We start from the raw sequence: 12,720 nt of genomic DNA on the forward strand, positions 1-12,720 counted from the left end.
CCGTCGCTCCAACTTTTTTTCGCCGTCGTTAAGAAATCTATATTAGTCAACGAAAGTAAATAATTTGTCGACTGTGTTTCATAAATCTCAAGTTGATAAAGATGGTGGATGTGGTGGCGGTGATGGAGGAAGATATCAACTATCAGATTTATGTCTTTCATTATCATATTTCCCTTTGAGAGGGAGATGAACATTTCCGTTTGAAATCATATTTCATTATCAACCATCATCAACAATTTATCTTTTTTTCTCCTTTATTATGATTTTATTATCAGTTAAACATTCGGAGATTAACAAATCTGATTTCTAAGTTTCGAATTTGGGAATTTTGGGTTGATACAGAAATCAAAACCATATGAATTTCACGGACATAAAACGACTGGATCAGGTTAGTATAAAAAACCCTAAAAATGTCCATTTGATTTGAATCTCGCATAACTTGGATGTTTGTGGTGATGTTGGTGGTGGAGATTGGGTGTGATTTTGGTTGCATTTGTTAATGGTGTTCCAAGTATAGCAATTGTCCTTTCAGTAAACCTACTTCAATTTTTACGGGATCAACTACTGTTATTGATCCAATTTATGGGATCAACTGCTATTGTTGACCCAATTTTTATGGGAGCAACTAGGGTTGTTGATCCATTTATGGGATCAACTCCTGTTGTTGACCCAATTTTTTATGGGATCAACTACTGTTATTGATCCTTTCAACTCCTATTATTGACAATATTTCCTTGGATAAGTATAATCATCCTTTTAGTTTAAATCATGCTTGTAGTTTAAATCATGTAAATTTCTTCCAATATTGAACTTGTGGTGCAATGGTAGCATGACTGACTCCATGTCAGGTGATGCGTGTTCGACTCATGCCAAGTTAAATCCATTTACATGGATCAACTTTCATTGTTGATACAATTTAGGGGATCAACTACCATTGTTGATTCCCTAAATTGGATAAACTTCAACTGTTGATCCTTTTTTTGGATCAACTACCATTGTTGATCCCCTAAATTGGATCAACTTCTACTGTTGGTTCTATTTTTATTTGGATCAACTAATGTTGTTGATACAAAAATATCTGAACCAGTGGTGGCAGCGGCGGACTAGAGGTGATGGCGGCGACATACTAGTGATGGTGGAGGACTGGTGGTGGTGAAGGAGTGGTGGTTGAATATTAGTGTGGTGGCAGTTGGTAGGCGGTGGTCGTTGAACGGTGGTGGTGGAATGGTAGTTGAATGTTGGTGGTGGTAGAGTTAGTGGTGGTGGTGAAGTATTAGTGGAAGAAACTTGTTCCATTTTGAAATATTGAAAAATATTATATGAGTGAGGGTATTAAGGTAATCTAATTTGAAATAGGTAAGGTTATTAAAAAGTAGGGATATATTTATTGTTGTTTAATGAATATTTATTGGGTGTCAAAAGTAGGGACATATAAATAATGTACCTTCTATTATAGGGGTTGTACCATATTTGATTTCTGGGGTTTTATTTCGTCATGAAATAGTGTATCAAATAACCCCTATCCTATCATTTTATTAACGCCTAATATATCTTCAACTGAATTAGTGCTAATTAGGCCGACCAAGCGAAGTGAGAGAGTACTCTGTATATGATGGGTTTTTGTCATTGTGAAGCACAACTTTTTTTTATCCAATTTAACAAAAAAAATTGGATTTGTTTGATGATGGTAACCAAAATTTGGTGTCCCATTTGAAATGACGCGACTGCCTTTTCATGATCTTTTTTATTGGGTTTCTGAAAAGACCAATATCCCCTTATCCTTAAAAACCATTTCCTTTATACTCCTCGCTCTCCACCTCTATTTCTTTTCACTTTGTTTTAGAAAAAGTGATACTTTTTCTGTTTAGAAAAAGTGATACTTTTTCCCTTGTTTCAGAAAAATTAATACTTTCGCCTTGTTCCATAAAAAGTGATACTTTCGCCCATTTCAGAAAAAGTGATATTTTGCTCGGTTTCAAAGACAATGATATTTTTCCCGGTTTCAGAAAAAGTAACACTTCGGCCGGTTCCAGAAAAAGTGATACTTTCGCCCCGTTTGATAAAGAAGTAGTACTTTCACTCTGTTTCGGGAAAAGTGATTCTTTCACTTTTTTAGTTTGGCCTATTCTAGGAAAAAATGAAACTGTAAAAGTATCCTTTTTTTTCCTGAAACGAAGGAAGTATATTCCTAAAAATATCATTCCAACAAAAAAAAGATACATACAAAAAATGTGAAGCCACTACAAACGATGTATAACAGTTTATACCGTCGTATTTTGGTTCATGCATCCACTATTTTCTTTATGAAACCACTAAAACGATGTATATACCTCAAAAATAACATTCCAACAAAAAAAGTATAGATAAAGCGTTATGCAATGTTGTTTTGTTTTTCTTCAGTTAGCCGTCCCACCGTGGCAGCGGACATCTAGTTAAGGTGATTAACTAAATTAATTATGATTAACGTATGAATTAGGATTATTCGTTGCACTAATTTTAATTTTATGACCATCAAAAAAAATAATTCATCATTTTTTTTTCCTTCTTTTTTTGATTAAGCAAGAGGATTCTGAGGATTTTTTTTTAACTTTTTTAAAAATCAACCACCTATATGGGGAAGCATATTTTTAAATTACTCAGGATAACCTTATTTATAGAGGATTTTGTTGATTCAAATCGGACAACATCTATTAAAAATTTGGGTATTTTGCTGTTTCGTCTGGGAAACATCAAATCCCAATCGTAACCAACACTTATTCAGTTGAAAATGATGAACTTCCAGTTGAAAATATCGTATACGGATGGGATAACATTGCATACCAGCCGCAACTCGACACTTTACGGGGCTATGAAAACCCATCCGCAAGCATCTCGGATAGGAAAACCTTGTCATAGACTTATATGCCTGATTTTTATATATTTTGATTATCAGAACCATTTACGGTTAGGAAAACCCAGCCACAAGTCTTAGATATGGTTGGGATGAACAAGTCGTAAATTCAATTGCGGCGGGAAAACCTAGCAGTTTTCAACCTCTGTATTTTTTTGTTGCTGTGATTATTAGAATAGCTTACGGATGGGATTTCCCAGCCGTGGGATGTATTTATGGCTGGAAAACACTAGCCGTAATTATTTTAGGCTAGGAAAAGAAAATCTATAATCTAGATTCATGGTTGGGAATCTAAGAACTCCCAACCGTAAACACGTTCAGAAACATGTTTTTTTGCACAAAATTAATCGAATCGTATTTTTTAACCATTCAAAAGCAAATATAAATGATGAGTCTTTTTTTTTTATGATCATCATCCTCATCATGATGGAATTATGATCATCATCTAAATAATGATTTATGAATGATAATAGTTTTTTCCACGATCTTCATCTTCATCATGATTTATAATAAGAAGAGAAAAAAAGGAGAAGAGAAAGATTATATATTTAGTATTTTTCTTTTCAATGAATGAATAGTAAAATTTAGTTTAAGTTTATTTTTTTTTACTTTTCATATACCTTAGATCCCATATCCACCTCTTGGCTATACATTTCATTTTAATCCCCGTAATCCTATTCGGTTGAAGCCCCAATAGTAGGATTCTAAATAAATTATTTTTTTGTTTCTAGAAAAATACTAGGCATTACCAATTTACCACCATCATTTTTCCCATTTCTCACTCCTTCACAATTTCTTTAAATACTTAATTTTCCATATTTTTTTTTATTTTTAATTTTTGATGAAAAACTGGAATATTTAGGACTAAACAATGCATTGCAATAAATTTATAATGTCATTTTTATTAAAAATATTAGAGATGATGCTCTCTTTTTGAACTATTTGGTGCAGGTGCATTGTCCTGGGTTGTATTTTTCCGATTCTCACTTTTTTTTTGCAATTGATTCCTTCGCTGCATTGTGATTCCTAATTATGTACCTAATCTATGTTGTGGGAGTTTTCTTAGGATTTGCATAGTGTCTTCAACCGCATTCTCCGTTGTCCAAGAAGTAGTCTCTTCATTTTTGTTGATTGAATCCATCAAGAGTTCATAGTCGGTCGCTCTTGTAACACTTGAAAGGAGATTTTCTTCTAGCCATTTTGAAGCTTTGAGAAGAGCCCTTGCTACTACATGTAAAGCTGAAGAAGCCCGTTCTTAACCCGCTGAGAGATGCATAAATTAAAGCTTCTTGGTCCACTGAATACATAATGACGACGTATCCCATATATAAATCCTCTTTTTCTTAAAGGAGGCGTCAACGAATATTGTCTAATCTGACTTAAACCCTGACCATGAAGTTTTAGTGAGCTTGAAATACTACCTCACATTTATATTTCCAAATAAATTAAGTTATTTTAGAAAATTTTTTTCCTAAGATTGTAAATTTTTTGGATCTGCTATCCAGTTTTCTTCCCAGTTGGTAATTGAGTCCATGAAAATTTGAGTAGTGATTGCATCAAGAGAGAAACAAACCATATAGCTCTAGCAAACAGGGAGTCTCTGAATAGTTCATGTTCTGTTTCCAAAGCTTGAGTATTGCACATGGGGCAATTCGTCGAAATCTCCGAATTGTGGGAAACAAGTATACTTATGGTAGGTAAATCCTTTTGAATTAATTTACAACTGAACAGTTTGATTATTGGAGTGACTTGCATCTTCCACAATTTTCCAAGAGAAATCACTGTTGGTCTCGTTTACCCAATTTTGATTAATTGATGAGGAAATTGTAGATATTTTTGGCTGAGAAATCCCTTAACTCATGATGTTTACATCTAATTCTTTCATACTCTTAAAATTGTAGAGATACTTGAAAACGCGGGGGGTCTAACAATCACACACAATATTTCGTTTGCCAATCTGTACGGACAACTCAAATACAATTCCAAGAGAGTAAACTAGACAGTCAGACTCAATCACGGAAAAGTATCCAAGAGTTTTATCTCGATTTGTCAAATCAATCTGCAATTGAACATATATGCATCTGCGAGCCTGATTGAATATGAGAAATAACTTGGATGGTACCAAAGATCAATATCCAAGAGTCAATCAATTCATATCCAACAAAAAACGTCGGATATACCAATTGATTGAACTACACACAACCTCTGATATTTCAATTATATAAAATATAATGTGGAAAAAAAATAACACAGACACAAGAAACTTGTTAACGAGGAAACCGCAAATGCAGAAAAACCCTGGGGCCTAGTCCAGATTGAACACAACACTGTATTAAGCCGCTACAGACACTAGCCTTCTACAAGATTAAATTCGGTCTGGAATGTAGTTGTGTCCTAACCAATCTCCCACTGATCAAGGTACAGTCGCGTTCCTTACGCCTATGAATCCCAACAGGGCTCTACGCATTTGATTCTCTTAGTTGATCTCACCCACAACTAAGAGTTGTTACGCCCAAAATTCGAAGACTTATAAACTAATTTGTCTCTCACAGAAAAATATATTCTCATAGATAAATCTGTCTCCCACAGAAATACCTATGAAGTTTTGTTCCGTCTTATGTTAAATCAAGGTGCACAAGAACCAATTGATAATCCGGTCTTATATTCCCGAAGAACAGCCTAGAAATATCAATCACATCACAATAACTTAACTATATGGTAGTTAGACTGAAAAGGCGGGGGTCTAACAACACCACCCAATATTTCGCTTAGAAATATGTATGGACTAACTCCAATATACTTACTAGAGAATCAACTGGACAGTCAGAATCTATCTAGATAAAATTATATCAAGGAGTTAATATCTCTCTCTTGATTTGATTTACTCAAGCAGAATCTGCGAGTCCTAATCAAATACAAGGAATAACTTGGATAGTATCGAAGATCAATATCCAAGTGTTAATCAATTTAAATCAACAACCAAAAGGTCGGATATCTAATTGATTGATCTTTAACGCACAACCTGTATTATTTCAATTATAAAGATAAACAATATAATGCGGAAATAGAAATAACACAGACACCAGAATTTTGTTAACGAGGAAACCGAAATGCAGAAAACCCCCGGGACCTAATCCAGATTGAACACACATTGTATTAAGCCGCTACAGACACTAGCCTACTCCAAGCTAACTTCGGACTGGACTATAGTTGAACCCCAACAGATCTCATACTGATCCAAGGTACAGTTGCGCTCCCTACGTCTCTGATCCCAGTAGGATACTACGCACTTGATTCCCTTAGTTGATCTCACCCACAACTAAGAGTTACTACGACCCAAAATCGAAGACTTGAAATAAACCAATCTGTCTCACACAGACAAGTCTATTGAAAGGATCAATCTATCTCCCACAGATAAACCCAAAAGGTTTTGTTCTGTCTTTTGATAAATCAAGGTGAACATGAACCAATTGATAGTCCGGTCTTATATTCCCGAAGAACATCCTAGAGTTATCAATCACCTCATAACAATCTTAATCGTATGGTAGCGAAACAAGATGTTGAGGAATAACAAACAATAAGACGAAGATGTTTGTGATTACTTTTTATATCTTGCGTATCGGATATATCAATCTCAATCCAATCAATCTGATTGTACTCGTACGATAGAACATGCAAGATCAGATTACACAACTACGATTAAAGTAGTTTCGGCCTGGCTTCATAATCCCAATGAAGTCTTTAAGTCGTTGACCTGGTTTTTAAGAAGAAACCAAAGGTTAAAGGAGAATCGACTCTAGCAAACAAACTAGTATCACACGTAAGGTGTGGGGATTATTTTTGCACAGATGCTAGAGTTCCCCTTATATAGTCTTTCAAATCAGGGTTTGCAATCAATGTTAGCTTAGTAACAAAGCATTCAATATTCACTGTTAGATGAAAAACTGATTAGATTCAAACTAATATCTTTCAACCGTTATATCAAAAACTTAGCTTGTTACACACAAATGAAATGCACGTTTCTAGGTTTGTGTAACCGTACCCAAACTTGTACATTTTCTGGTTCAACAATAGTTAACCAAATGGTTAGCCATATGATTACTTCCATATCAACCATATTCTTCTTCACCATAACTAGTTCAATTGACTCAAATGAACTAGTTAGAGAGTTGTTTAATTGCAAGGAAATCTTATGTAACTGCACAAGACACAATTGAAGCAAAGATGATTTGATCACTTGAATCGGTTCATGAACTTTATAGCCACGGTTTGAAAACTGCATTCCTTAGTATTCACAAGTATAAGTTCAAAACAATCATATTTAGATATAACCTAACTCAAATTCGCGGACTGGGTTCGCGGACTTAAGTTCCCGGAAGGAGTTCAAAAACTCCAGTAATGAGAAATTTCGCCAGTTTGCGGACTGAGTTCACAACTCTAGTTCCGGTTCTCTTGACCAAAAAAGTTCGCAAACTTTGGTTCAAGGAATAAGGACTTGTACATATATGTGTTTCCACAACAATGCTTATGTCCACCATTAGTTATATAATCTAAAATTTCATTTCAATCATTGAAACATTCTTAGAGGACGTTATATAGTTGTTAAACCATTTCTCGTCAAAGCAATTTTCAAAGTGATTGAAACATAATCATGACTTTCGTCACTAGGTAAAGATAAACTTGGTTGAAGTGAAATCTTACCAACACATATTTCGAGATATAGATAGGAGAGGTATACTCGGCTCGAAATAGCAAATGTGTATAAACAAATTATATATAGCAAAACGACTTTTGTCTCAAAGTAGGAGATAGAGTAGATAAACTTTTGAGTGATAGATAAGTTCAAGTCTCCACATACCTTTTTGTCGATGAAGTTCCACCAGTTCCTTGAGTAGTTCTTCGTCTTGTATGATGAATCACCATGGAGTTCTTGAGCTCAACTACACTTTCTATCATAGTCCGAGACTTAGCTATAGTAGACCAGAAATCAAGACTTATAGTTTTGATCACTAACACTGACAAACATGCTTGAGATAACAACGCATGCGAGTTCGACTGAGCAATGCTCTAACAAGAACAAATTATTGTGGAATCACAAATAATGAGGCAAAGAGCTTTGTGATTACTTTTTATATCTTACTGATCGGAGATAAATCATGAGAAAATATTAGAGAATATAATACTCAATAGAATAAAACAAGTAAGATCAGAATACGTAACTACAGAGAAAATAGTTGGATCTGGCTTTGGAATCCCAATAAATTCTTTAAGTCGTTAACCTATACGGTTTTGCAAAAACCTAGGATAAAGGATAATCGACTACGGTCGCAAATAGTATCACACTGGAGGTGTGGGGATTAGGTTTCCTAGTTGCTAGAGTTTTCCCTTATATAGTCTCTCAAATCATGGTTTTCTTAGTTATCTTAGAAACAAAGCATTCATTATTCACTGTTAGATGAAATCCTGATTTAAGATGCAAGCTATGTTTTTCTTGAAACCAAAGCAATATCTCTCCACCGTTAAATGGACTTAGCTTGTCACACATAAATTATATGTACTTCATTTAGATATTTGTAACCGTACCTAAACGCGTACATTTAGTTGGCTCAATAATTGTTAACTAAAGTTACCTATATGGACACTTTTGTCTAATCCACATTCATCTAACACATATATATCAACTATGATGATCAATCAATCATGAATGATAATCAAAGGATTTAATTGTGTTCTTCATTGAGTTGTTAAATTGTTGCTTATCTTAAATTAAAATACATGAATGAATCGAAGCAAAATCGGATTGATTCGAAAGAATCAATTCATGAATTAAGCCACGGTTTGGAAAGATTGCATTCCTTATTATATAAATGTATTTTTTCTCATGAGTATGAAATCATACTTTACCGATTTAAGAACTTGAACCACTTAAGTTTGCGAATGGGTATGCAAACTTAAGTTCCGGACATTGGTCACAGGCCAACAATTTGCAAACGGGTATGCAAACTTTAGCTCCGGACCGAACTCATTTGAAAGTGTTTGCGAACGGGTACGCAAACTTGGTTCCTGATTTTCAACAGTTAAATCAGTTTGCGAACGGGTATGCAAACTTAAGTACCCTGACTTAAACAGTTGAATAAGTTTGCAAACGGGTATGCAAACTTAACTTCCGATCCTGAATTACGTCAAAACAATTCGTACACTAAATACACAAACCGTAATGTATCCAGACATGGGTTTTAGCTCTTAAATCCCATTTAAATCATTTAAAAATTCTTAGAATACGAAAATGGATATCTCACACATACCATTAGCTAATAAGAAATTTTCAAGTGATCGAATGATCAATAAAAAACTTTCCGAGTCGACATCAAATGAGTGTCTCACACAAATCATGTAAGATGTTTCAAGGAAATTTCCACATGATCATCTTTTGACATAAAGTCAAGGATAATGATGAACGTAGCTAACACAAAAAGATACCAACACATATTTCGAGAAATAGATATATGAGTTAAACTCAACTCGAAATACTAGATGTGTATGATATGAAAAACTATATCATATTCGACTTGTCTCAATAGGAGATATGTAATAATTGAATAGACTTCTGAGTGATAGATAACCTTTAGTCTCTACATACCTTAATTTTGTTGATGAAGTTCCTCCGAGTTCTTCAATAGATCTTCGTACTCAGTTGTAAGCGTCATGAAGTCTAAATCTCAAATACACATTCTATCCTAGTCTGAAACTCCTATTGGCTGACTAGAAATTATGACTACAGTTCTGATCAACTAAACTTGACAAACAAGCTTGAGATAGCAACGATTTCGAGTTGGACCGAGCAATGCTCTAAAATCTTTCCCACTTTGTCAATTTTAGTGACAAAACTATCAATACATATGGATTACAAAATATATAAGACTTTGTAGCTTCTCATCCATCATGCTTGATTTCCTTGGTTCTTCAACTTTACTTGAATTCTTCATCGCTTAAAGTAGACCAGTGACTCTGAATGTGTTCGACTCAGCATCATTTTTTTTGAAGATCCATAGCTATAACAATACGAAAACAGTTGTTTCGAATATTTTTATACAATGTCATAGTATTATTACACAACATCAAAGTTTATTGTACCACAACTTTGACAATAATACTATGGTGATATGTATCACTCTCCTTTAGTCAATACTTCATCTCACAATGAAAACCACTCCCCCTTACATAATGATCTGTAAACCATATGTATGTAGTTTGAACTACAAAATAATTCTCCCCCTTTTTTTTCAATATAAATTTGCAAAGGCACAAAAATTATGGGATCATAATAAAATGTTCATATGATTTCTCCTCTTGGCCTAGGAAGGCGAAAATTAACCAAAGGAATTTTGGTAACCTTTCAAATCAACTCTCTATTGACAAGAAACCTTTTCCTATTTATCATAGTCTTGAATTCCAATTTGACAATATCAACATCATGGATGTTAACATAAAAGATTCTTGTAGGAGTGTCAAAACCTTCATCAAGACAATCAAAGATGTTACCAAGTTTAAACTTCTCAAAACACACCAATTCATCTTTATGACCACTTTCTTCTACCAATTTCTTATCTAGTAGAAATTCACTAGAAGAAATCTTTTTAAAAATCACACTACTAGAATCATTGATAAATAAAATTCTAATAGAGTCTTGGTCACTTGGTATTCTATGCTCTTACATGAAGAAGAAGAACCAAAATTCATAGAGAAATTTCTTGGCTTCTTGTCACCACAATACCTTCCCGTTGGAACAAGTAAAAAGGATTTGAGAAGATAATACGAGGGAGGAACTTACTTGAGGATCTTCCTTGAGACATTGCTTGTAGAACATCCAAAAATTGTTACTAATCACGCTGGCACTGAAACCTAGTTCGCAAACACTGTTAAAAGGAGACAATGAAGGGGATCGTGAACGCAAACCTTAGATATACCTTTATTGGGCTTGGACATGTACTGATTCGGTGACTCATTAAAGGAAAAATTAACATAGTGTCAATAATATAGTTAAAAACTATAAGATTTTTTTTTAACCTCCGATGGGCAGAAAAATTCTGTCAAAAAGAATTTTAAAAAAGATAAGAACAAAACTAATCAAATAAAAATGCACAAAAATGAATAACCGTTACTTTCCCCATTTCAAGTTATATACAGATGGGGTGAAGCCAAACTCGTTGCCAAACGACAAGATGGGCAGAAGGAATCTTACGCACCATCTCCAGTTGATATTTCTGAACTGTACCAGAAGTATAATCATAGTAATGATGATACTCATGATTAATTGATATTTTTGACTCCTTTGTCTTATGATCAAGCGAAGGAGTTATCTTGTATTTGGAACTAGCAATAACCCCAGTAGAATTTTTTTTATCAATTTTACATGAGTGATTTACATAATCTGACTTCACATTTTGAAAACATGACTTGTCAGTATCGGGGCTAGCACCAGGATAACCTTTTCCTTAATCGTATAAAGTCGTTCTAGGGACTTAAACATATTCTCAAAAGCAGAAAACATATCTTTGCCCATTGATCCATCATGATAGTATTCCTCGAATAGATTGAGAAGCAATCTAGTGAGATTCTGTATGTTTGTGTTTTTTTTTCAGAATGCTTCCCGCCTTGAATTTTCTTAGAGGAGCTTCTTCTTTTTCCATAGATTGTTTTTCATCAGCTAAGTCTTTTGAAGTCTTAGATGACTCGAGATTATCTTGAGATACCAGTGATCTTGAAGAAAATAAAGTCTAAACAATCTTAAAGGATTTCTGGTGTGCGTTATAGATGCTCAAAACAAATTTTCCAAAGTGATTTCCCATGACAACATGCTTTAGGATCAATCAAACATAAACTTATTAGGTTTATCTTGTTTGCATGCTCTGATACCAATTTAAAATGTGGAGTTCTAACAACCACACCCAATATTTCGTTCAACAATTTGTATGGAAAAATCTAATACAATTTCAAGAGAGTCAACTAGAAAGTCAGACTCAATCAAGGAAAATTATCCAAGAGCTATATCTCGATTTTCCAAATCAATCTGCAATCGAACAAATAGGAATGTCTGAGCCAGATTGAATATGAGAAATAACTTGGATGATACCAAATACCAATATCCAAGCGTCAATCAATTCCTGTCCAACAAAAAAGGTCGGTTTACCAATTGATTGAACTGCGCACAACCTGTGATATTTCAATTATATAAAATATAATGAGGAAAAGAAATAGCACAGACACCAGGAATTTTGTTAACAAGTAAATCGTAAATGCTGAAACACCATGGGACCTAGTCCAGATTGAACACCACACCATATTAATCCGTTACAGACACTAGGTGTTAGATCATTGCTCGGTCGAACTCGCAAGCCTTGCTATCTCAAGCTTATTTTTCAAGTTTAGTTATCAAATTATAAGTCTTGATTTCTAGTCTCGGATTATGATAGAATGTGTATTTGAGCTTTAGACTTCACGACGTTCATCTATTGAATACGAAGAACTACTAAGGGGAGCTTGTGGAACTTCATCAACAAAAGTTATGTGGATACTTGAACTCATCTATCACTCAAAAGTCTATTTCTACTCTATCTCCTTCTTGAGACAAAATTCGTATAGCTATATAGACTTCAATTTGTATACATTTGCTATTTCGAGTTGAGTTTAACTCACTTACATATTTCTCGAAATATGTGATTGTAAGCTTTCTCTTTAACCGAGTTCATCTTATGTTCTTGACGAAAGTCAAAAGATGATCATATATAAATCTCCTGGTAACATCTTACATGATTTGTGTGAGAAAATCA

Source organism: Papaver somniferum, chromosome 11 (genome assembly GCF_003573695.1).
Source record: "Papaver somniferum cultivar HN1 chromosome 11, ASM357369v1, whole genome shotgun sequence".
In the NCBI taxonomy this organism is placed as follows: Eukaryota; Viridiplantae; Streptophyta; class Magnoliopsida; order Ranunculales; family Papaveraceae; genus Papaver; species Papaver somniferum.